Source organism: Anolis sagrei, chromosome 2 (genome assembly GCF_037176765.1).
Source record: "Anolis sagrei isolate rAnoSag1 chromosome 2, rAnoSag1.mat, whole genome shotgun sequence".
Taxonomy (NCBI): Eukaryota; Metazoa; Chordata; class Lepidosauria; order Squamata; family Dactyloidae; genus Anolis; species Anolis sagrei.
The window spans coordinates 256,736,098-256,763,409 of NC_090022.1; positions in this window are offsets into that span (position 1 = coordinate 256,736,098).

Genomic DNA, 27,312 nt, shown 5'->3' on the forward strand with positions numbered 1-27,312 from the left:
TTTATTATTTATATGTCACACTGCAGAAGCAAAACATGAAACAGAAGCTGGAATCTATTGCCCACTTTAAAAACATTTCTTAAAAAAAGGACATTAAAAAACCCCAACTCTGCACACTCATGTAAAAATCTTTACAGAAATAAGTTTATTTTATTGCATATTAATCAGGCAAAAGACAGTTGGTCAAAGTCAATAAAAAGAACAAAAGAAGAAATAAATTCTGAGTGTGTGAACTTTTGCAAATTATAGATATTATGCCACTGTTTTAAAACCCATTTTAAATCAGAATATTCACAGTTTCCATGCTATAGAATAGGTTTGTGGTTTAGTGCATTATCCATAGTTATACTTTTAGAAATTAGATGTTTGTTACCATGAGTTTATGGCTGAACTAACAATTCATAGGGTTGTTTCCGTATTGTCAGTCCCCAAAATGTTACATTATCTTTTTTTTCTTGAATATCTGGAAGACCCCTACCCCAATTTGTAACACAATTCCACATTGTTGTGATGTTGCCTTTGTGTAGTGGTTTACAAATCTATCCTGTTAAATCTGGAAAAAAATAATTGCATAAGCAAGCACACTTTAAAATGATTGCCTGGACAAAGTTTTAGTTGCTAGTCTCTCTCAATAAACTTTTGTCTTATGCTATAGATAAACCCAGAGAACTGTGAATGACTCCAATTAATAGGCGTGAATATCATTTACACCTTTATGGTCTGCTCTAAGTTAGGCTACAACTGCAAAGTACAAGCTCAAAAAGTGACTATTTCAAATAGCATGAGGAGATAATACTTAAAATGATCAGAAGAATGGATTTATTGATTCATTAACCTTTACAGAACCAATACTGTTTTCTCATTCATAAAAAAATTGTTATATCACAGAGTTGGAAGAGTCCACAGGGGCCTTCTAGCCCAGCATCCTGCCATGCAAGAATACACAATCAAAGCACTACCGACAGATAACCATCCAAGCTCTATTTTAAAAACTCCAGAAAAGGAGACTTCACCACTCAAAGGCAGCATGCTTCACTATTTTAAAAACTCTTACCACTAGGGCTGGGAGGTTTTGTTTCGTTAATTCGTAATTCGTTAAAAATTCGTTATTTTTTTTAATAACGAAGCGATAACGAACCATTCTGGAGCAACTTAAAAACGAAACGAATTTTTAAATTCGTTTCGTAAATGCTTCAGATTCGTTATGTATTCGTTTCGTTATTGGTTTGAGGACGTTTTGTTATTATTTCCGCATGTCTGGGGCAAGTTTTATAGTTGTTTTTTGTTTAATTAGTGAAAAAAATAATAATATCACACCAACAGTCAACAACAGAGGGAGAGGGAAGCTTCAGAAGTTCCCCCTGTCCCATTTGGAGGTTTTTTAGTGTATTGCGCGGTCGCGTCCGCCATTAACGAATCGATTTGTTATTGTTTCGTATTTGTTTCGTTAATGTTTTGTAATTTTTTTAACATTTACGAAATTTCGTAAATATCGAACTTTTAAAAGAAAAATTTCGGAATTCTTTTAAATATCGAAACGCGAAACCCCCCAAAAAGCGAATCGATTTTAGAAACAAATTTTTCCGTTGTTACCCAGGCCTACTTACCACCAGTTCCCCAGCATCCCAAAGATCCCCCTGATATGTATTATGTGCCTTAAAGTTACCTGTTGACTTGTGGTGACCTCATGAATTTATCAAGGGTCTTATGGAAGAAATGTCCAGATGTGGCTTTTTCAGTTCTACATTTGAAATGTAGCCTAAAGCACCTGAGATTTCATGATGGTCCCCATCTAAGTGTTAATCAGGGCTGAAGCTATTACCACCTGAAAAATTATTTTGATTCGCCAAAATGATTAATCACTTTCAGAAATGTCTCTATGATGCAGATGCAGACTTTGTCCTCTAAATTTTTAATAGAACTAGAAATGACCATGTACTTCTTATTTCTGAATATCTCTTTTGTCCAAAACAAGGTTCAGAGTTATGAAATTTCATATAAGAGAGGATTCTAGAGCTTTAATTTACTCCAAGGTAGAAAAAAAGATGTCCACCTTTTTACTTTTATTTTACTAATAAAACACGATCACAAAATGGAAATAAAGAAATAAATAAAGACTCTTTTGACTCTTATTCAAGCCTTACTTTCCACTTTCTGCTTAATGGAAGGAAGACTTTAGCAGGATTTTTACAGCTTAAGCAGTTGGCTCTAAGGTGTTGATGGTCATTAGCAGTATTTCAATTCAGCCAATTAGGATACTTTTTGTATCAAATTAAGCTTTAAGAATCCCATGCAAACCCTTTCCTGACAATCTTCAGAAAAATCCCATTTCTAAGTCGGTATGGAGTGCACTGAAAATACAGATATGGGTAGACAGAAGGCAGAGGGAAAGGTGTTTGAAAAGTGAAACATGGCAGCATGGAAACAGGATAAAATGCCAAAAGTCATGAAGAATGGGACTACTGCTGCCTTGATCCTCAGAGGAGTATCATAAACAGAGGAAGCATAGCATGGCCTAAAGTAGGAAAATGCTTATTTTTTGAGTCTCAGATTTTTGTTGTTTGTGGGTTGTACTATGGGTTTTTAGAGCTATTTAAGTGTGGTTAGATAAAAGCAAGTTCTTGAATTTTAATCAAATGCCTGCCAGTGGCAATGTGGAACCACATAACACATCAAGAAGCATAAAATAATTTGAAGAATAAAAGATGAGGAAAAGGCAGTTTAGCATGTTGCAACAATCATTTAACATTTATAGGGCTCATCTGAGAGCATATTTATTGAGTTCATCTGTAATCGCTTAACAAAACCTTTCCTTTCTCCCCTTCCCACCAGAAAGGAAATATTTACGATTTACAGTAAATCAGGCTCTATATTGAATTTGTAACTTGTGCATGATTTTTAAAAAGGTGAACACTTGGGGAAAATATTTTTGTATTACAAATCCCAGAATGCCTTGTGGAACTGAGCAAGACTTACCTTAAACATCAAAGTAAATTTTAAAATATCCACTTCAGCAGATATCAGGAAAGAAATCTTCCAAATATGGTGGAGTAGCCAAATGAATTGGAAGAGAGTAGTTTCAAGAAACTTTTAACTTACTACTTTATCACATTCATTAAATACTACTGAGCCACCCACTTAAGAAATTGCAATCTACTGTCTTCATCACATGACGTAGGTTTCAAGTGTAGGGTAGCAATATCTTTTAAAAGCACTGCAAAAGTTAATCTTTTCAGACACTTTCTAAGCCGGTTGGCAAGTGACTCTTTTGCAAATTATCCAGATAGAAATGGGCGAAATGGTCAATTCTGTCATCTGATTGTATTCGTCATTCTCATCTTTAAAATGATACAGTTAGGCAGTTTGTGGAAGGAGCCAAAATGCCCCTTTGAGAAAAAGCTCCACTATTACCTTTTGCTCATGGAGGAGGGAAGATCTGCAGTATGTTGTGTTCCTTTCTGTCTCATGGCTTTCCATCCTTCTCTCCTTTTGTGTGTTGTATGTGCTATGTGTTACCTTTTCCTCCTCTTCTTTCCCTCTTTCCTCCTATCTTCCAACATGGAAAATGAAGGAAGATCCCCCAGATGCCTCCTTCCCTCCTCCTCCTCTTCTTTCCCTCCTCCTTCCAACACAGGAAAAGAGAGGGGGGGGGCGGGGAGAGGATTGCTGAAATGGCAGCAAAGGGAGAGCCCCCAGATGCCTCCTTTCCTTCTCCTCCTCCTTTGGTTGACCCAAGGGCCATCTAGTCCAACCCACTTCTTTCTGCCATGTAGTAAAAACACAATCAAAGCAGGCCCAACAGATGGCCATTCTGCCTCTGAATAATAATAATAATAATAATAATAATAATAATAATAATAATGAAAATAGGTTTCTAGTTTGAACGTGTTATTTTCTGTTTAATTGTGTAGTCCTTACTTTGAAAGTAGTTCTTGTGCTCCAGAAACTTCGCTTTTGTGTCCACAAGCTATGTTAAACTGGTGGAGACTCTTCACGATATTCGGTCATTGAAAATCCAGAACAAAATGTGCTATAGCACAATGTCCCTCTTCCAAAGACAAAGTTTTTTGCAATTTAATAAACTTTTTTTCATGAGCCTATGATAGAACCAATTAGGAAATTACATTTATAACCCAGGAACAAAATCATAGTCCAGGACAGAAGGTTTTTCTTTTCACAAAGAAAACAGGGAAGGGACAGTGGGCAGGAACAATTATCTACAATGTGATGGCAAATCAACTGAGAACTCCTGAATAAAATTGATAGCTTGCTAGTGTGTGATGGAGGTAGGAAAATCATCCATTTAATTGCAAAATGAAGTATGCCTGAGCTGTATGGTAATCTACCCTTCCAAACACTTGACATGTTCAGTGAGATGTAATCTTTAGCATGTTGCTGCCATTAAGAACCTAAATTCTACATTAGGAATGACTGCTGTGGGTTTTGGTTAGTGCTCCAAATATATTTTTTTCAAAGTTGTTATTGTAAGGTATATGACTAGGGGAAAAGCACCAAAATATCTCTGAAAACCGATGAGCTGCTTTCTCCAAATAGGTTCCAACTCATGGTGAACCCATCCTGGCAAAATCTATTCAAAGGATGGTTGGCATTACCTTACTCTTTGGGTGAGAGAGTGTACTCTTCCAGAGGAGAATTTTACTTTTCTCTTTTATTCTCAGGATAATTGCTTTCTGTTAAACCCCCCACCATTTTTTTTTCAAAATCAATAGTAGACTTGAAATGACATTTGGGTTGGATGGACTGGCATCTTGATGCCCCATGAAATTCCACGTGGCTCCCTGAACAAATAATTTGCTCCCATCCCACTACAAGCATTTTAAAGGCAATTTCACAGCAACGTTTCATGTATGATGTCATTCTTATACTAATCCTATGGGTTTTTTTTTAAAAAAATTAAAAGTAACAAGTATTGCAATGAATTAGTATTCTTATGTTAATGAGTAATGACAAATTTCCTTGCAATCACTGTAATGAGAACAAATTAATTTTTGAAAAGCACTTTCCATACTCAGGTCTGATTATATATGAAACCATGACAGAGGACAGTGTGAAGAGAGATTTTGTGGGCTCTACAACTGTCACTATCACATAACACCATAACAAATTAATTTCAAACAGCGTATGTTCACAGATAGTTTTTCCTCTTCCTTCAGACATGGGAATATCTAATGGCAACATTATACTAAAGAAATAAAGAAAAACATTCATGCTAACAATGTGGATTATACATTATATCCGGTATGACTGTTAAATATGTTGCATGAGCTGCTTATTATGACATTATTCTTACTGGAGAAGGAATGCTTGCAACCATGCCTTTCTTCCCTTTACATATAGCAAATGTATGAAAAATATGTTGACTACTCAGATTTTCAGTGATCATTAAGAAGTCTAACATGGCAATCTATTCCGCTACTAGCACAACAATGTCAAGATTGCCTTGAATGTATTATGCAGTCAGATAGGAATGCTACAGAATGTTTCTCTTGTGGTATATCATCTTTGAGGGCATCTCTGGAGGGCATATTCTCCTAATCCAAGGTAACAGGTGGAAAAGCTTTTTGGAATTTGTAGTCTTACATTCCTGAAGCTTCACTTCATTGTTGATAACTGATATCACTATTCGTGCTGGCATGAAAATCATCCTGTTGTTGATGTGGCAGTATTTCTTTTAGTAGGGTTTTTTTTTTTCATTTTATTAAGTGCCTTGAATCTATATGATATGTATCCCACTAGAATCTTATGAATGTTTATTCAGAAATAAAGCTTACTTCATGGATAGGGCACAATTCCAAATAAAGGCACAGTTGTATTTTATTTTATCACTTCAGTATTTAAACATTCACTTTACTCATTTCTTTTATTTTTGGTATGCATACTATGCAGATGTATTTAAAGATGGTACAAATTCAGTTTTGTTCACCTTAAGTTTCTGTGAATCACACCTGCTGTTTCCTACTTCCTTGTTTTGTATAAGGAGAAAGGTTTCTTTTTTCTCTACTCAAATCTTTTCATATTTTATACATGCGTTAATTTGTCAATTTAACCAATTTGCACATTTTTTTCAACTAAAATATCCTTTTGTATTTTTAAAACCATGCATATCTCAGTTTTTCCTATTTTAAAATATGCACATTGTTTTGTGCACACTTTACTTCTAAGTGTTATCTAAACCTCACAAACGTTTGAATACACAGAATGAAACACACTTTTTCTCACAAGAAGTTTTGGGAGATTTAAAAAGGCCAATTTCATCAGCATTGTGAAGTCTGTAGCACATTGCAACCAGTAATGTTGGATTTATGATTTGGGATGATGCTTTCAAAATATTTACTATGTGAAAATATTTCATCCTCATTGAGACTGAGACATTCCCTGCAATGTGTACATCAACGTTGCTATCTGGAAGCAACAATTAAGTATGAACAAAAAAAACCCCCTCTATTGAAATGGTTGGGGCTGACCCAACAAGCAAAGGGACTCCAAGTGAAAACTTGCAAATCAGAAGACAGTGGAAATTTTTGGATTCAGATGTTTCATCCAATATTTTTTCTCCAATTGCTGTGAGAGGCAATTCACACATTACCACCTTTCATAACCTGTACCAATATAGACCATATATTGAAGGCAGAGGTGTTGTGAGGAATTTGGACAATTGCTTACCATGATATTATGGATTGCATAAAATGGGAACATAAACAATTCTTCGTCTTGGTTTCACTGAATTTTATTAAAATTACATTTTCTTCCATCCTTATTATATTGCAAGACTTTATATCTTCTTCTGGAACTGAAATTTGAAACTTCTTGTACACATTTTTCAAATTTCCATATTTATCTCTGAAATTTACATAATTTACATTGTATTTCCCCACTGACACAAAATATTTTTTCAGTTATGTAGACTTATTTTTTTTAAAATATCCTGTAGGTTTTATAGATGTGTTAACAGCTTGAGAAGAGGTGCACATTTTCTCACAGCAAACTGTGGGAGGTGTGAAAATGCTACTTTCTTTAAGCGTCAAGTCCAATTAATTATTTTTTCATTTCTAGTGCGTGTAGCAAAATCAGCAGTAAATTGCATAATGGCCAATATGGAAAGGCCAACTTATCTACAGTATTATACATATCTGTGCCTCTTTTTGATGCCATAGGTTCAGCTTGTAAAGCACAATCAACCATTCTGAACTTTAACAAATCATCTTCAGCCAGCGGAGCTCTTCATTTTTAAATGAACAACTTTGGAAACAAGTGTTTCATCCACTTCTAATAGACACATTTCACCAGGTGAACCAACAGATAATGTCTTATATTTTTAGCTATGTTCTTTCCTTTAAAACTTTTAGGTAGTCTAGGTTTTAGAAACAGAAAAGGTAGATCAGCTATAGACATAAACTATACTTGGAATGTTTGGCTTCTGAAAACAAAACATGTGGTCTTTGATGCTTGGCAGACAGCAAAGCTGATTCAGTCTTATTCATTGATCTAGGATAGTGACCCCAAAAACTGAATTAACTAATCCACAGGTCAGAGTAAGTATCATAATTTAACTCTTATCAAAGAAGAAACTATCCTCTTATCTGGGTAGAGTGGGAAAGACAATAGTCTAGTCCATTCCTGAGGAACAGAAAAGAAACCCAGACCCTGTTTAATTTTTCCACTGTGGTGCTGCTTCTGGCCTTCTGAAGGTCTGGACAGGGAAATGGTAGCAGCAGCCAGGGGTGTTTGCACCCTCAGTCAGCATTGGTACTTTAGTGACTCTTTGTTTATCCATTGGTCCTATCAAAATCCACAATTTTAGTCTTCAAAACTATCATCAACGTATACATGATGTGAACTTAAACATGATGTCAACTTACACATGAGTAAGTTAAAAAAATACTCTGCCTGACTTAGTGAATGGGGAGGTTTTGGCACTGGGCACTCCCCTCCGCACCATCTTGTAAGAAAGGCTTCTTTCTCCCAGCATGCAGTGCGACCAGCAATCAATCAGAGCAACCCTCTTGGCTCACTCTGACTGGTTCTTGGGGAGGTGGGCTAGAGAGGAGTCCCCTCCCCTCTGGCTGGCCGGCCAGCTATTTAAGGTGGTATGTGACACTTCTCCAGCCAGTTATCTTCTTTTTTTTCCTTTTTAATTTTTTTAAAAAATTAGTTAAAGTAATTTTTTATTAAAATTTATAAACTTGATAAATACACACAGTACACATAAAAGACATGAAATCCACACTATGCCATGTAAGGCATCCCTCTTGCCCATATTCTACACAAAGTTAACCATTATTCCACATACCCATGCCCCCTGCACTTTGACTTCCATCCCTAGTCACTATGGTGCCTATAATATTATTTATTTATCCTTCTATCAAGTTTACCCATAAATTCCTCTTGAAACTATTTATGATTCACTTCTTTGACTCCCCTTTCAAAATTGCCCATTTCCATCTCTTTAGGAACTCTTCATTGTTTTTGCCCACCATGTTATTGGATATCTTGGCCATTTGCATGTAATCCATTAGTTTATCTTTCCAATCCTTTTTAGTTAACAGTTTTCCCCCTTTTCTATTCCTAACAATTATCATTCTTACTGCCACAAAACTGTGCTATTTCTTTATCAGCCTGACTGAAGCCTTCCCTAAATAAGCCCAACAGACACATCCCTAATTTTTTTTAACTTATTGCACAACATTTTATTTGTTTCCTTAACTACTTTACTCCAAAATCCTTGAACATTTACTCATGACCACCATGTATGAAATAAAGTTCCTCTCTGCATTTTAGATCTCCAGCACCTACCTTGTTGAGATTTATCTATTTTTGTGAGTGGGATTGGTGTTGTATAACTTCTATAAAACATTTTGTATACATTTTCCTTAATTGACCCTACTATTGTGAATTTGAATTCTTTTTTTCCAGAGTAGTTCCAAGGTTTCTAGATCTATAACTCTCCCTAGGTCCCTAGCCCAAATTATAATTGCTGATTTTACCCTATTGTCTTCTAGGTTGCAGCCTAGTAAATATTTGAAAGTCTGGAGATTAAACCTTTGCTCCCTTATTCCAGAATATGTTCTAATTCTGATTTTTTATTGCAAAATCAACACCCACGTCCTTTTTAAAATCTTAAGGACTTCCAGGGCAGAACACCTTTATGACTGTAATCTTCCCAAGATTCAGAATGTTTTGCTTATCCACTGATTTTTGGGGAAATTTTAATTTTTTTATGAATAACTTCAAAAAAAAAACCACCTACAAGATCTTGCCCCACAAAATAACCAGGGCATCATTCCTCTGGAGCTTCAAAAAGATTCACACATGCACTGATTTTAGGACTGTTTTCAATTTATTTATTTATTTATTTAAAACATTTATATTCCGCCTTTCTCACCCTGCATTCAATGCCGAGACATAAAACCATAAATATATACAAACATTAAAATCACTTATATTCAGTTTAAAATCAGTTGCTTAAAAACCATCTCAGGACACCATTCTATTATTGCCTCATTGCACTGCCCCAAAGGCTTGGTCCCACAGCCAGGGGCTGATCTAATATTGCCAGGAAGGGAGTTCCATAATTGGGGGGGGGGGGCAATTTAAGCTAGTCACACTAGCTCAGCTTCAGAGAACTTTAGGCATTCAATTTTTTTGTGGCTTTCAAGATTAAAGTTGCCACACTTGTAGGATTTTTTAATTTTAATTTTAACATTTTTTTTTCAGTCACAGCCTTTTGAGTTAGGTTGGACTAGATGCCTATGGAGGTCACTTTAGGGGAAACTTTAGAGGCTCGATCCTCTGTCATTTATGATGGCCAGAATGAAACTTGGGACATTTGTAGGACACATTTACAATTGTCAGCCTAACAAGTTTGAGAACATTTTGCTCATACACCAATTCCTTGAAATTTTAAAAAAAGTTTTTATAAATAACATTTTTTTAAAAAAAAACAACTACATAAGGGATCTCCTTGAATTTCCGGACAATGAGACAACATATTTAGGGCATCATTCCTGCCAAGTCTGATAGTGTTTCATTTATGCACAGATTTTTTGTGGATTTTTTTTTTTAAAAAAAAAACATTTCTCTCCTACTGAGAGAAGGAAACAGCTTGCAGCGGGAAAAAATATGCAGTTGCCATTCCCAGTCAGCCCAGGGATTTCTTGGACTTGAAGTCCAAACTGTAATTGGCTGAGAAAGAACATGTGATGCAGCTCCCTCACCTTTCCCTTTTATCCCATGTAGTCTACATTGAAAAAATCAATGAAATATTAATGAAATTTAATGTTTTTTCCCCATAATTTTGAGAGGGCTGTTTTGTTTGGTTTTGATTTGAAGGGCCTCAAGTTTGAATCACAAGTACAATTCATTAGTTTATACAAATGTATACGACTTATGAATTGCCCCTGAAATTTTGCACACCTCTAATGGAATGCTAGTGGGTATAAGTGAGTAAATTTTATTGCACCAGCTGCAAAATAGCAAGATATGTTTTATAACAATTTTCCCAACAAGACATTTTCCAACTCCTATCATTCAGGTGAAGGTCATATAATGAGAAAAAATCCAACTTGGGGAAAGACAACTTTAAAACAACAAAAAAATGTTTGAAGAAAACAAAACCAAAAAAGGAAGATGTTGCTTACAATTCTCGTTTAATTTTCCTTAAATGCTATGGTCTGATCTGAAAATAGAAATGTTATGTCCAGAATCAAGAACAACAATTCAATAATTTCTGCTACTGATGATGACTTTACTCCTCCCATTTTAGTGTTTACTTTTTTAAAAAAACTAATGGGCCAATCTCTAGTTGAAGAAATGAAAACTCTGCCTGGATAGGCAAATATGTTGGTTTTGATTTCTCAGACATTTGCGATAAATAATTTTCATTCCATACTCAGGCTCCCATTTCTGAAGAAATGTTCAAATTTGGGGAAGTATGTAAAGCATACATACAAGTAAATAAATCAAACAAAATCTCACCTATCTTAACTTGTTTAATTTCTCTTTAAAATTATGATCACTTCTTATTACAAACATTTTAGAGCAAAAAACATATTCTTTTAAAGAGGGCAGCAAAAATCTGACCGACCTCCCAGAGATAACCAACTAACCAGTGGGGCAGTGATAGGCAGTGCAACATGCCAGCTGCAGTACAAATAGTCACATCAACCTGTCAAAATCACAATGTTTTCTTTTTGAGGAATGCCCAAAACAAAGCCATGTGGAAATAACAGGCAAGGTGGACCTTACAAATTTGTGGGACAAACGCAAGGAGGAGGAGGAGGAGGAGGAAGCATATTCTCTGAAGACTCCAATACCTTTTTAAGATTCTGTGCAGTCCTATCCTACTTTCTCTGGCTCATGATGACTAGGTCATCACTTCTCCATTATATATAGCTATTTCACTTAATAATGTTGCTAGGCCTCCAGATGCTGAGCTGGTTCCCTGTACTACGACACTTGTTAAATCATTAGTGTCATACTTGAGTATGATCCAGTACACACATTCAGTTGGACCATCAGGAAATGAAACAATGCTTAGTGTGGTATGCTTGTTCCAGAAACAGTAAGACCAAAAAGGAGGCATGTGTCACATTGAAATAGCTTCCAACTTAGAATGCAATGAGGCATGAACAAAAGTTGAATGCCTTATCCTTTTGCTAACATAGCATTTCCCTGTACATTACATAGCATCAAGAATTATAATAATCAACTTCCTAAATTATTTTTTATCCAGAGGTTGTCTTTATTTCTCAATCATTTCATAAATGTCCATGTTTCTGACAAAGCACTTCTTCGCAAACACCATTTTAATATTGGCATTTGATGTCTCCTCCTTTTATCAGTCCACAGCAGCCTTTTTGCTATCTTGTCTGCATCCCTGTCATTAACCAAGAAGCAAAATAGTAAGGCTGGCATGATTTCAGCCCTAAAATAAGACAAACACCTACAGCTTTCTGTTGAACCACTGCCATTTACCTTGGAATCATTAAAATGCTGTGTGCTTTTATTTTTATATACCAAGTGGAGTGATCGAAGCCTGTTTGGATTCAAGTTACAAGCACAGAGCCAGCAAACCATTCCCAAAGTCTTTCTTTTCTACTCACATATCAGCATGAGGTCACAAGACTTTCAGTTCTCTCTTAGGGTGCTAATGCTGCAGGTCATGATCTCGCAGCAGCATGTAAAAAAATCAAGATTGGCTTTGGCGGATAATATTTTTTTGGTCTTAAATGATGTGAATGTGTATGGATTGTATTCATACATTGAATATACAGGACTCCTTTGATGCTTTCCTGCAGCAGAGAACACTAAAATGGGAAGGTGCTCTGGTCCACTGAATGGACAACACACCTGCCTTGCCATAGTAAATTCTGTGTCAGCAACAAATAACCAAAGCTATAGGGTTGAGCCAATCAGAGAACTACAACTGCACCTTAAATTTATGTATTCTTTCCAGTGGGAAAAATAGGTCTAATTTTGGGGCCTGACAGGGTGCATCTTTAAAATCAACCCAACCTACAAAGTCTTGGCTGTCCTCTTTATCAACTGACAAAAGAACAGTTGTAATTGTTCCAGCGGTAGGCAACTGTGTTGATATAAACAATATATCTCCTAATCTGTTTGCTAAATTTTGTCCAAACCAAAAATAGAGGTTTTTCATAACAGGACAAAATAAAAATAATAGGTAAAATTACAGTTGTCTATGTGACTGAATGATTTTGACATGATCCATCATGGTACCATTCTGGACCACTTGGGTTTTAGAGGTGAAAGATGAGGATACTTGGTTTTTTTTGTAGCACCTGTTTTTTTTCTGTCCAGTCTTGTCCAAAAGGTGGCGCTTAAGGTCGAACTGCTTGTCATGCCTCATAAAGACTAAACATAGCTCCCAATATATTTATCATTTATGTCAAACTTCTACAACTGGCAACAGAGAACTGTAGAATGAGGTCCCATGAATAGACTGGTTACATTCAGTTCTATCTTCTAACAGCAAGAAAACAATCAACATTCTTGAATATTGCTTAGGTTAAATAATGGGCTGAGTGAGGGTAATAAGAAAGTCATACTCAGGATACAGCCTGTTTTGGAAGAAGTTGTCTGGGCCACAGGAGCATCCCACATAAAGCCATCATGCTTCTTAATTAAGATAGAAAACAGTTTATGGTCTCGATTTTAAAAACAAATCAATTTGCATGAAGACACAGATACAGAAGCTTCTCCTTTTTAAAGGCTCATTATAGCCTTGTATTCATCCCAACTACTTGGATGTCACTGATACCCCAGAATATCATTAAAGAGAGTTGTTGAGTAAGAAATCACTGGGTGTCTTAAGGTTTTATAAAATTATCCAGTAAAACCATCTAGTCCTTGAGATTTACATGACTTGAGGGTCTTTATTGCTTTTATTACTTCAATGTGAGTGATAGGGTTGTTTAGACAGTCTTGGTTTTCCTTAGATAATGTCTGGATCCTTAGGGAAGAAAAAAACTCATCAAAATTAGGCAATAGTATTAACTCAGAATGAAACAAATTGGAGTAAAAACCTACTAATTCATTGTTAATATCTTGGGGAATTGCTAAACTTTTGCCCTGATTAGTTTCTGGTCAAGCTATTATATTTCTCTCAGATCTATATTTTAGAATATTAGTTTATAATTTGGACTAAGAACCATACACTTGGAGAAAATGTGCTTCCTTGGAAGAAAATGTAAAAATCCTAAGGAAAGTTTTTCTGTCAATATATGTTCTAGGCCAAGGGTGGGCAAACTATTGCTTTCTAATGCTAAGATCAGGGAAAGAATCACATGTAACATTTTCAAATCATGGAGAGTAGAATCTGTGGGTGTAATTTGTGGAATTGGAAGGCCAACATCATTTCACTCTGCTCTCTGTTCTGGCCCAGATTACCTGTCTGAACGTATCTCCTGCTATGAACCATCACATAGCTTAAGATCATCATGAGAGAGGCCCTGCTCTTGATCCCACCACTCTCACAAACTCAGTTGGTGGGGATGAGAGACAGGGACATCTAGGCAGAGGCCCCCATCTGTGAAACTCCCCAAGGACATCAGGTTGGCCACCTCCCTCCTGTTCTTCAGAAGACCATTGAAGACCTGGCTCTGGGGCCAGGCATTCGACTAGAGGATAGCAGCAATATGGAAAGGAATTTTGTAATTTGGCTTTACTGGCATGTTAATGTATTCTTAAATGAATGTATTGATGATTTTGTATAATGTTTTAAAAATTATTTTACTGTTTTAATTGTAATTTTATGGTGTATATGTGTTTAGCATTATTTGATGCTTACATGAGGCCGCCCTGAGTTCCCTTATGCGGAGAAGGGCAGGGTAGAAATGTACAAAACAAATAATAATCTATATAAATAAAAATGTAATGTTCATTTGTGGGATTAACAGAACTCAAAAACCACTGGACGATTTGACACCAAATTTGGACACAAGGCGCCTAACAACCCAGTGTATGTCCTTCACACAAAAAATTGATTTTGTAATTTGGGAGTTGTAGTTGCTGGCTTTATATTTCACCTACAATCAAAAAGCATTCTGAACCCTACCAGCGATGGAATTGAACCAAACTTGGCACACAGCTCTCCCATGACCAACAGAAAATACTGGAAGGGTTTGGTGGGCATTATCCTTTGGTTCTGGAGTTGTAGTTCACCTACATCCAGAGATCACTGTGGAATCAAGCAATGATGGATCTGGACCGAACTCTACACGAATACTCAATATGCCCAAAAGTGAACACTGGTGGAATTTGGGGAAAATAGAATCTTGACATTTGGGAGTTGTAGTTGCAGGGATTTATAGTTCACCAACAATCACAGAGCATTCTGAACCCCACCAATGATAGAATTGGGTCAAACCTCCCACACAGAACCCCCATGTGGGCCACAGCAACGTGTGGCAGGGGACGGTTAGTTTTTAATAAAAATAAGAAACACTCACAGAATTGTAATCTTCCATGTTTGGTTTATGTGTTTTCATTGTGAAAATCTTCTTTTAGAAAGTTTTTTTCTTCTCAAAAATGAGTAAAGTGACTAGAGAGTCAATTTCTGTAAAATAGTGGACAAGAAATTGGAACAGAACAACTTGTTCTGTGTTGCTGCATCCATTCACAATGCATGCTTTTGGCAAACTAAACAGGCCTACCTCCAGCTTGGAATTACCAACTCATTATGTATAAAGTAAATTACTGGATGAGTTTTCCATTGTAAATGAAGTCCAAGAAAATATCCTTGAAGAATCCTGGAGGGGAAGCATTTATATTGAGCTCTCCAAAATATGCCCCAAGTGGGCAGTTCTCTCCCATCAAAATGAAAAGCAAGCATTTTTTTTCTGTTCTCATCTGTCAGACAAAACATGCTTGTTTGTGGAAAGTGCCAGTTTCATTTCAGGCTGCTAGGAACAGAGGTTGGATGGAGGCACAATAGTTTTGATGCTTACTGTTTCATTTTGGCTTGTAGGCTTTGCTGCGTATGATCATTCATTGTTCGGAATGTAGGTCAGCAGACTGAACTGTTGCAAAATGCTGAGATTACATCCAGTGTGTACAAATGTTCGATGGAGTTCAAGCTAAGACAATTCCAGCAGGAAATCACCTGGAAGATGCACTTGAACATTCCAGGGCTCAAACTATGAAGTGAGAGCCATGGAAAGAAGCCTGGCCTATTTATCTTTTCTGTTGGGGCTTCTTTAGCTATTATTTTAAAAGAAAGCCTCCAGAGGCACAGTTTGTTGAAATTTAGAGAGAATTAGAGAGTGAGATATATGGCTTTCATTCATCTTCTTGATCCTTCTGACCATATGTACGGTAGGGGTTTCTCTGCCCAACAGATGTTGGTGTTGAACAGCAAGGAGTGCCATTCTAATTAAAGGAAAAGTGAACAATCCTAAATTTCCTTCTGATCAATTCCAAAATTATAAGGGTTTTTTTAAAAAGAAAAACCTGCTTGCAATTGCTTCAAACTAATTTCATGATTTGGGGAAAGCTCCATTCCATGCCTATTACCCTCCCATCCCCCAAAACCACCTCCCCCAACTTCTGAAAACTCACATTTCTTGCATAGTGATGAAGAATGTGCTTGTTTTCTCTTACCAGATGCCCTGATATGATGGTTCAGCAATTTGTGAGGCACCATGAATGATGTAGTCCTCCCAATGCCTGGTGCTATTCAAATTGATTTATTGCAGAAGAACATGGTAAATTCAGAGCCACTTTTTCAGTGGTTCTGAAAAATTATATCAGTCCTGTTATTTATTCTCAGAACTCAGTTCTTGTTCAAGGGTGCACTTACATTGTAGAATTAATGTAGTTTGAAACAACTTTTACTGCTATGACTCAGTGCTGTGGTATCATGGGAGCTTTACAAGGACTACAACCTTCTCTGCCACTCATGCCTCATCAAACTACAAACCCCAGCATTCCATAGCACTGAGCCATGGAAATTAAAATAATGTCAAACTGCATTAATTCTACCGTGTAGCTGCAGCATTGTCCTGTTCATTTTCTTCTTGTACAAGGGTGCATAGTTCTTTGGAGGGGAGATTTGGGAAGTGTGTACCTCTTTTTATCTGGATACAACCCCAGCAGATGGGGAGAAACATTCATTTTAAGAAGATGTGGTTAAGTTTTAGGCAAATAGGAAGATGTTCCTCCATTTTGTTACCCTCCCTCTTCATATCTTCATCCATACTTTATTTGCCTTGTACTACTATACCAATTTACACACCTTCTTTGTATGTACTACATGCTGAATCAAGAATGTTAAGCTTGAACTGGATGTGCACTTGGAAGCTCATTCTACTGCAAGTGCACATAAAGAAAGGTTCAAGACATAGCTGTGCAGTAAGGCACATAGTCTCAAGTTCAATTGGTTTGATCCCTATAAAGTGTTGAGAAAGACTTCTGTTTTAAATCCTGGAGATCAGTTTAGAGAAGAGATGAGGGAATTTTAGCATTTCTTCTGATTTTTTACTGCATTTTCCAGCATTCAGGGGTTCAGAATGCTCTCTGATTGTAGGTGAACAATAAATTCCAGTAATGAGAACTCCCAAATGTCAAGTCCATTTTCCCCAAACTCCGCCAGTGTTCATATTTGGGCATATTGAGTATTTGTGCCAAGTTTGGTCCAGATCCATCATTGTTTGAGCCCCCAGTTCACTTACATTCAGTGTTCCCAGGATGTAAGTGAACTACAATTCCAAAACTCAAGGTCATTGCTCACCAATCCTTCCAGTATTTTCTGTTGGTCATGGAAGTTCCGTATGCCAAGTTTCATTCAATTCCATCATTGGTGGAGTTCAGAATGCTCTTTGATTGTAGGTTAATTATAAATCCCAGCAACTACAACTCCCAAATGGCAAAATCAGTTCTCTTCCCCCCCTCCCCCAACCACACCAGTATTCAAATTTGGGTGTATCAGATATTTGTGCCAAATTTGGTCCAGTGAATGAAAATGCATCCTGCATATCAGATATTTACATTTCAATTCATAACAGTACCAACATTACAATTATGAAGTAGCAACAAAAATAATTTTATGCTTGGGGGTCACCACCACAGGAGGAACTGTATTAAGGGGTCAGGGCATTAGAAAGGTTGAAATCCACTGTACTAGAGGAACATAAAATGGTTCCCCTGTCCCCTCCCCCCACAATATTAAAGATGCCATATTACCCAAAGCCAACCAAATTATTTTGGCACAACCACCTCTTTGCATTCCAGGTGGTTTAAATACAAAGACAAGAAATTAAACAGGTGTTTGGTACTGTTTTTACAAAGCAGATATCTCACACTTTCCAGTAGTAGGAATGGTCCTGATTTTTAATTCACCATCTCCAGACCTGTCCTGTTTATATTTTTGTGTTTCATGTGTTCACAGCCAGGTTCCCTGCTTTATAAGCAGAGAGAAGTAATGTGTTGACAATGTTTTTCAATAGCTTTGTTTGTGTGGGATGCTTGAGGAAGAGCAATTTATAAAGGGGTCGTGATATGCTGATAATACATATCGGGTGACTTATATCCACTTAATTTTACCCAGACAATATCCCAATTTAGTGATGAGCTAGATGTTTCCATCTTCTTTAAGATGATAGTGGAGGCATTCCATTATTGCTGTATTCTATTTGCCCTATGAGTAATTCTAGGAAATTCAAAGAATCCAAACAAAGGGAAATTGAGTTGATTTATTTAAGAATGACAGGAACAGTTTTATTTTATATGCTTGTTTGCAATGATGATACTCCTGAAACACCAAAAGGGATTAGTGCATATGAATATATTGAGTCATGAAAGAAAACATAACCTAAGTTCATACCATTTGAATAACTGCTACAGAATGACTACTCTAATTCCACATATATTTTAATAGTTTTATTATGATACGCAAACAACACTTAGAATTTACAATATTTTAAATGTTTTCCAAACTAACAGAACCTGGAACTTTACTTTGAAGTGAAATATGTAAATATAAGGTGTGGAACTGTTTTTACCTATCCGAACGTATCTCTGCCTATCAGCCCTCCAGGACCCTAAGATCTTCTGGGGAGGCCCTGCTCTCTATGCCGCCTGCTTCACAGGTGCGGCTGGTGGGGACGAGAGACAGGGCCTTTTCTGTGGTGGCCCCCCGGCTGTGGAATGCCCTTCCTATGAAGGTAAGATCAGCCCCCTCGCTAATGGTGTTCCGAAGAAGATTAAAAACTTGGATGTTTGAACGGGCATTTGGTTAAACAGTGCAATGAATGTGATGATTACAGGAATGGAAATTTGGACGACGGATTGGATCACGACTCTAGTTATGAGATGCATTGTGTTGTCTATTGTTGTGTTAATATTGTATATTATGCTTTTATGGTTTTAAATTGTATATCGTTGTTTGATTCTTATCCTTGTTGTAAACCGCGTTGAGTCGCCTGTTGGGCTGAGAAACTGCGGTATACAAGTAAAGTAAAGTAAATAAATAAATAAATAAACTGGTCATGGTCACAATCCACATGGTTTGGCATAGTAAAATCATAAAATATGATTCTATTGGAAGAGATCTTCAAGGGCCACCTAGTCCAACTGTGCCATGACAGATGGCCCTGACAGATGGCCAACCAATCTCTGTTTAAAAAACCAAAGTTCTACATTCATAAACCATGGTAAAACATGACTACTGGCTGATTCCCCAGTCCATGTGTTGGAATATAGTACTGGTAATGCATTATAGATCAGTAGTTTTCCATGTGGGGAATGGTATGACAGATACCTCCTTATTCTTGAAATATCCAATATCTCCACATCCTATCCAATGTATCTCTGACAAGAAAATGAATGTGCTGGTTAGGGGGCAAATTATTAGTGGCATAGATGGGTCTAAAGGTACATATATATTAAGCCCTGCTTCTTGGGGATTTGCCATTAATCTTATCCAGGGAAACTTGCTAATCTAGGTTCTGGACCCAGAATCTATAGAAGTTCATTTTCCCTTTCCTCCAAGTCCATTATAGCATCTGCACATTGGTCAAGGAACTGCACAGCTCCAGATTATTCAGATTATTATTCAGATTATTATTTGGATTATTATTATTATTATTATTTCATAACAAAAGCATTGCATAAATTAGTATAAGGCTGATAAAAATGGAAGGAGCACAAGTTGCTATGCTTTGGATGACAAGGACAAACAAAAGCTGAGTGCCATCAGCACACAGAAGGTCTCCTAATCCGCAGTCAGTGGCTTCATATAAATGATCACTTTTGTTTCCAGTTGGAGTTCAAGATGGTGACGATGACAGTAAAAGCCTTAAATGGCTTAGGCCCCCAATACTTACACTTTTCCCTAGGTACACCTGCCCAAACATTGAGATCCCCCTCCCCCCACTTTGTGTCCCATCAGCAGGATCAATGCAACCTGGGAGGACAATGGCAGAGAGGGTTTTTTCAGCTTTGGCATCCCACTGGTGGAATTTCTCCCCTTTGTAGTTCCGATTGGCAACCATGCTGATTTTATTGTGACACCAGGCCAAAGTATGGCTTTCCTGTTATAACTTTTGGGATCTAATATACTAATGTACATTTATATAGTTTTACATGGTGATGGCCTTTTAAACTGTTTTAGGTTCTTAATTTTTTCATCTTTTTTGTCATGTTCAAATTTTTACAGTTTTCATCTGCAATTTTCCATAATTGTGTCTAAAGGCTTGCCTCCAATTGGTGAAATATGATTGCATAAAATCAACTGATGCGATCACAATTCATTTTCTTGGTTTCTACAGAGGTTGCCATACTCTACTGACCACACAATGCTCCAAAGTATGTATGTGCAGAGAAATGTCAATTGTCTGTGTAAGAAAAAGGGATATAATAGGTTTTAACAATTTCCCGAATGTGGTAGAAATTTGGCGTTTCTCCAAGGCAAGGCTATATACCTAAATTAAATAAATACAATTTTTGTAAGCAACTGGATGGTTGAGCTTGAAAAGTGGATAAGGGAGTAGAATATTCCTTCAATACTGAGCCCTAAAATTGTAAAAATTAAAAATATGTTTCCTTTTTTTTAACTGTTTTTGAAAATAATAATCATCATCATCATCACCATCATCATCATGCATAAATTGTTCCCTGAACTTTCTAGGTTGTATTCTGTCCCTAGGCCAAAACACAAGCTTACCATCTAGTTCTGGGCATGCAGCTATGTAATCCAAAACAAAAGGAAATAACATGAAATAATAAACAAGAAACCAAAAAGGTATACTGCATTGTTATAACAGTGCTAATCAGGTTAATGCAATCATGTGTTGGCAGACAGTCAGCAATGTGGTTGTCAGTAATTGGTTATTTACAAGCCTTGTATAGATGGCAAGTGAGATCTCATTTTTGACTCAATGGGACAATCTTTGTTGGCATTAGTTGAATTCATATCTGATTGACCAGATAAATGCTTGACATAGTATAAAAGCTTGCTCCTGACAGATGACAGTAGCTTGCTATAAGAAAAGCAGTGTGACACTTGTCTGCTGCTCATTCTACTATCCACTAACAAGGGTGTATCAACATTGTAGAATTAATGCAATTTGGCACCATTTTGACTGCTAATGCTATGGCTATGGAATCATGGGAGTTGCAGTTTTGCATGGTCTTTAGCCTTCTCTGCCAAAGTAGGCTAAAGACCTACAACTCCCATGATTCTGTAGTAATGAGCCATGGCAGTTAAAGTGGTGTCAAACTGCATTATGTGCACCCTGGAAAATGGCTTCATGTGAGAGTGCTGCTGCTGAAAAAAGGTGGATTGAGAAGATTATGTGCAACAGTATTGCAGATATGTTTCATAAGTACCTGTTTTAGGATTTTATATGCCTCCTTAAGGTTCTATGACTGTCTAACATATGTACTAATGTATAAGTTGACCTCATGTATAAATTGAGGGCAGTTTGTAGGGCCGTATTTATGGATTTTGATATGCACTGTGAATAAATTGAGGGTCATTCCACAGAGAGGGAAAAGCATTAGTGTTGGCATAGGGAGCCAGCTCCCTTGCCGCCACCACCACCACCATTTCCTCATCGAGACAGTCAAAAAATTCAGAAGCAGCACCATGATAGAGAGGCTGGTGCTTGTCTTAGGTTTTCCTGGGACTGACTAAGCTCTTGCTTTTTGTCACTGTACTTCTGACAATGAATCATAGAATCATAGAATCATAGAATCAAAGAGTTGGAAGAGACCTCATGGGCCATCCAGTCCAACCCCCTGCCAAGAAGCAGGAATATTGCATTCAAATCACCCCTGACAGATGGCCATCCAGTGGGGATGCATCTTTTGTTGGGGATGCATCTTTTGTTGATTGGACAGCACTTACATTGACCTGTTTTTTGGGTTCATTGACTAAAATTTCTAAATTTATACATTTGAATCTGACATCTGTGCTTCCCAATTCTAGTCTCTTTCACTGATTTAAAATTCATGTGGTGCCAAAGAAAATGCTCACGTCATGAATACGTGGTTGTAACAAGTGTAGCTGCATGATTGCCCCCTTTCTATCAAAATGTTACATGTTTCGGACTGAGTTGAAGAATAATCATAGGCAGACTAAATGACAGGGAACAGACTGTCTCAGGACATCTGTTAAGGACATATCCTTCATCACCCAATAACTACTTGCTGGTGATTGAGAAAAACTTTCAGTTGGCCTGGTGCCTATCCAGACCTGAGTACTTGAATTTAATACTGTGACTTCTCTGTCCAGTCACTATGTAAGGATTGGCTCAGAAAACTATGAACAATCTAGCCATTCAGCGCAATAATGTATCAACATGAAGAGTACATAAAGGACCTTCTTGGGTCATAGTGTAATCATCACTATTTAGACATAGCTTTGTAAATAATTTACTGTTCATTGGGATGTTGTTGTAAGAAAAACAAAATAAGCCAAAATAGCAAATATCAAGTTGCTTCATCCATAAAGAACATTCTACCATTTCTAAAATAATCTGTCTGCTACACATACAGTGTACATACAGAATGGCAGCAAATGTTCCATTGTAAGCTCTTTCATATGTTCGGTGAAAACGAAGGGAGAGAACTGACAATATACACATCCCATTTCAAGCTCTATACAGAACCTGAGTACAAGTTGCACATCACAACATCTATCTTTCCAGCTGTTTTATGTCAGTGTTAAAATTCAGTTAGTGGTACAGTATATGCAGACATAAACCCCTAAATGTTGTGGAAGGATATGTCCAGCATCCCATTTGTGCAGTAGCCCCCACAAAGAACACTTGTCCTGTCAGCTGCCAGACAATTAAACCACATGCATCCTGGACACCTGCCCATCCTGACTGATAAAGCAGGCCAGAGGGGAGTTGGAGGAGTGGGCAATGATGGTGATTAATGCCTCCTTACAGGAAGGCAAGATTCCAGCAGCATAAAAGAGGCTGTAATGAAATTACTGTTGAAAACCATCACTGGACCCCCACTCAATTGAACAACTTTTGGCCAATTTCCAATCTCCCCTTCTTGGGTAAAGTCTTGGAACATGTGGTCACCTTGCAACTCCAGGTGTTCTTTGAAGAAATGGATTATCTTGATATGTCATAGTGGTCCACATTCCTGTTACCTCTTGAATATACTACTGCAATGTGCTCTACATGGGGTTGCTTTTGAAGACTGTTCAGAAGCTTCAAGTAGTCCAACAGGCAGCAGCCAGATTGCTCACTGGAGCAGCATACAAGGAGCATACAACCCCCCTGTTACATCAGCTCCACTGGCTGTCAGTCTGCTACTGAGCACAGTCTGCTACTGAGCACAAGTGCTGGCTTTAGCCTATAACGTTCTAAACTATTATTGCCCAATGTACCTGTCCAAACATATCTAGGGTGTTAAGATCTGCTGGGAGGGCTGGCTCTTGGTCCTGCCTCCTTCAAAGGCATGACTCGTGGGGATGAGGCACAGGGCCTTCTTGGTGGTGGCCCCTCAGTTATGGAATTCCCTCCCCCATGGTGTTAGATTGGCTTTCTCGTTCCTCATCTTCAGAAATAAAATCAAAATCTGGCTGTGGGACCAGACCTTTGGGGAGTAGCACAACCAAAGTGCAATATCCAACGTCCACAGTTTTGATATAAACAAAAAGCTTGAAATATGAAGGTGGGATTAGGTGTGGTGTTCTAACTGTTTTTAATTCTATATAAATGTTTTTTAAAATTTTAAAGTTTAATGTGTTGTGCATTTGTCTGTTTTATGTCTCAATGTGGCATTGAATAATTGCCAAAAATGGGAAGCAGCTGAAAATATAGTAAATAAATAAAAATGCTATACTGGAATCAGTGGGTCATGGAGGATAGGAGTTCAGGCTGCATATGTCACAGTAAACATACAGTGGATGTTTTCCTCTTGGCTCTTCAGCAGGAATATTTAGTAGGCCTGGGTAACAACGGAAAAATTTGTTTCTAAAATCGTTTTGTATTTGGGGTTTTTTTTTGTTTCGATATTTAAAATAATTACAAAATTTTCCTTTTAAAAAGTTCGATATTTACGAAATTTCATAAATGGTAAAAAATTAACGAATCGATTTCCGAAACAATAACGAATCGATTCGTTAATGGCGGACGCGACCGCGAAATACGCTAAAAAACCTCCAAAACCTTCTGAAGCTTCCCTCTCCCTCTGTTGTTGACTGTTGGTGTGATATTATAATTTTTTTTCACTAATTAAACCATAAAACTGGCCCAGACATGCGGAAATAATAACGAAACGACCTCAAAACAATAACGAAACGAATACAATATCGAAATACGAAGCATTTACAAAACATTTTTGAAAATTCGTTTTTTTTAATAATTGCTCCAGAATGGTTCGTTATCGTTTTGTAATTGAAAAAATTAACGAATTATTAACGAATTACGAATTAACGAAACGAAACCGCCCAGCCCTAATATTTAGTACAGTGATTTTCAAATTCTGGTTCTTCGGGTGTTTTGGACTTCAGCTCCCAGCAGCTTCAGCCACTTTGACCAATGGTCAGAGATTCTAAGAGCTGAAGTCCCAAACACCCAGAGGACCAGAATTTGGGAAACACATGTCTAGTAGCAGGATGTGCTTCTGGTTTCAAACACAAAGCTGGATGCTCTCTGGGTGCTGCCTTCCCTTCCACAGCCATTAAAGCGCAACTGTGCAAATTATAAGCAGGTGACAGGGCACCTGTATGTGGTGGTTTAGGAAGGAGGATGAAATACATTTGTAGAGGTACACTTGATGGAGCATTATGTTCCACCAAGCTGATACAGGGTCTTGGCCTAAGTCTCCAAATTTCATGTAATAACATGAACAAACCAAAAAATAATGGCCATTGTTATAGACAGTATAACAATTCAAATTTAAAAATTTCAGTTTTGGTTGAGTTTCAAATTAGGGCGGATGAGGTCAAAATTGGTCCAAATTAAATTGTTCACAAAAAATAATCAGGTGAGCACTGTGTTGTCTTAGGAAATATACTTTTTAAATTGCTTAAAATGGACAGAGGGACTACCAAAACAAGCATTGGATCATGTTGTGCCTCTTGCTTCTTTCTGTTATTAAGGTACTACTGAGGTTGATGGGAAGAAGCTGTATTTTGTACTACCAGATAACAATTTGTATCACACTCAATTTAAAAACAAACCAACTAAAAAGCAACTGCATCAGTTACTTTTTAAGTAACTGGAAGGAAAAGTGTTGTTTTTAAAGAGTATAACTGTAAAAGTTAACTAAGTACATTAAGGAAACCTTACAACAATGCCTGTAACAAATTAATTTTGATAAGATCTTTATTGCACAAAGTTGCCATGTCATGGCAATTATGCAACTTATTGGGACTATCATCCACAGAATCATATGCCTTGGTGATACATTATAACAACTCTTCACCTGGCTCTGGCTCTGATCCCACAGCCAGATTTCCTGTTGAAGAGGGAACTCTACCCTCCTGCAGTTCTGCAACTCCGTAAGTATTTTTTACAGGAACTTTTCAGCTTCAGCTAAGTTTTAAAATTAAAATCTTTTTACCTTTAAGTACTGGGAGAGAAAATGGGGAAGGAAGGCGAGCAGGACAACCCCACTCTCCGACATCCTACTTACTTAGGTGATCGCTTGTTGTCCAAGTATGATGGCCTTCCAAATTCTTGGAAGACTCCTGTGAGTTATTTTTTTAATATGTAGAGGTCGGCATACAGCCGATCAACACACAGTCTTCACAGAGTGAGAGTGGTGTGGTTAACACAAAGATGGTGGCTTCTCAATCTGTTGCAGCCTTCTTCTGCCTTCACAGCCATTGTAACATATACCATGTTATTTTCTGCCTGATCTGCCATTGAGGTCTTCAGATTGTGCTCGGTCTGGAACCTCCTCTGTACCTCCCCCCCCCCCCCCGAGAGTACGTGACACTCAGGTGGTTCAGCCTGCAGGTTCATTGGAACATGCAAGCCCCTCACCACAACAATGTGGCAATCCATCAAGGGGGTCCTCAGCATCACTTCTATGCCAGCACCACAGCTGGGGATCACCACAACAGGTAGGGGATATTGATGAGTTTTTCCCATCAATAGCATAGCATGGGTTTGTTGCAGGAAGGTGGTGGATTGACAGCAGGTTGTGCATGGTGATGAACTAGCAACAGGTTGTTTCTAAGCTGGTTTACGACCTCATGTCATGAAGTCCTACATAACTTTTCAAGTTCTGTGTTGCTGCTGAACACATCCTGTGTCACGGGATTATATTTGTGTATGAACCGATTGCTTTTAATTTTGGTGTGAAAAATGTCTTTGCTTTTATAATTTGTAACAGATAAATAAGCCTTTTCCTTGTTACATCACTAATGAGTACTCCTGAAGCTATTCATTCAGTAGCTGCCTAAGGCTAGCTTGTTCGATACTTCTTAGTAACATAGACAGACAGCACTTTGGACTATCACAAACTAGACATTAATTAAGGTAAGCAGGGGAGTGGAGGCGATAATTACAGTTACAAAGTGTAGAGGATGTTGAGGAGAGTAGCTAAAAAGGGAGGGGGATGTCATGTCTGATCCTTCAAAAATACCATGAAAGGAGAGCTAAGAAGCACATTGGAGTTATAGAATTTATTCTACTTAATTATTGTGTTAACACCTCAAGGATTTTGTATTAAAATTGCCCTCAAATGTACAATTCTTTTTGGTGTTTATATAATTTCTGTCCCCCTCCATTATTATGATCAAAGATGGAGAGGATTTAGTTACTTCAGTGTGTGTGATTTACATGCATAATGACTATAACAACTTGTAAGAGTTAGACAGAAGTCCTGAAAATTCAAGAAGAAAAGCAGTCCTGATTTTAAATGGTATTCTCATCTCTGCATTCAGAGACTGCCAGCTGGAGTAATTAAAATGTTGGTCATGATCTGTCCTCACATGTGCAGAGAGCAATCTTGAGCTCAGACGCTTCCTTCCTCTTGCCTTTTATCTAGTGTCAGGAATTAAGACAAAAGAATTGAGTGCTTCCAAGGTTCACAAATTTCACACATTACAAGTCAACATGTGTAACAGAGTGTTTGAACTAGAACATTGGCAGAACTGGGTTCAAATCCTGACATGGATATAGAAACGTATTGGGTGACTTTGGGCAAGTGAAGGCACATAACAATAAACACAATAAATGTGTGTACTGGATATGTTTGTATAGCACAATACCCATACTTGTGGAAGATATATAGCAAGACTGCCTCTGGATTCTTGAAACTGTGGATTGTGAACTGTATATTTTGGCTAAACTTGGA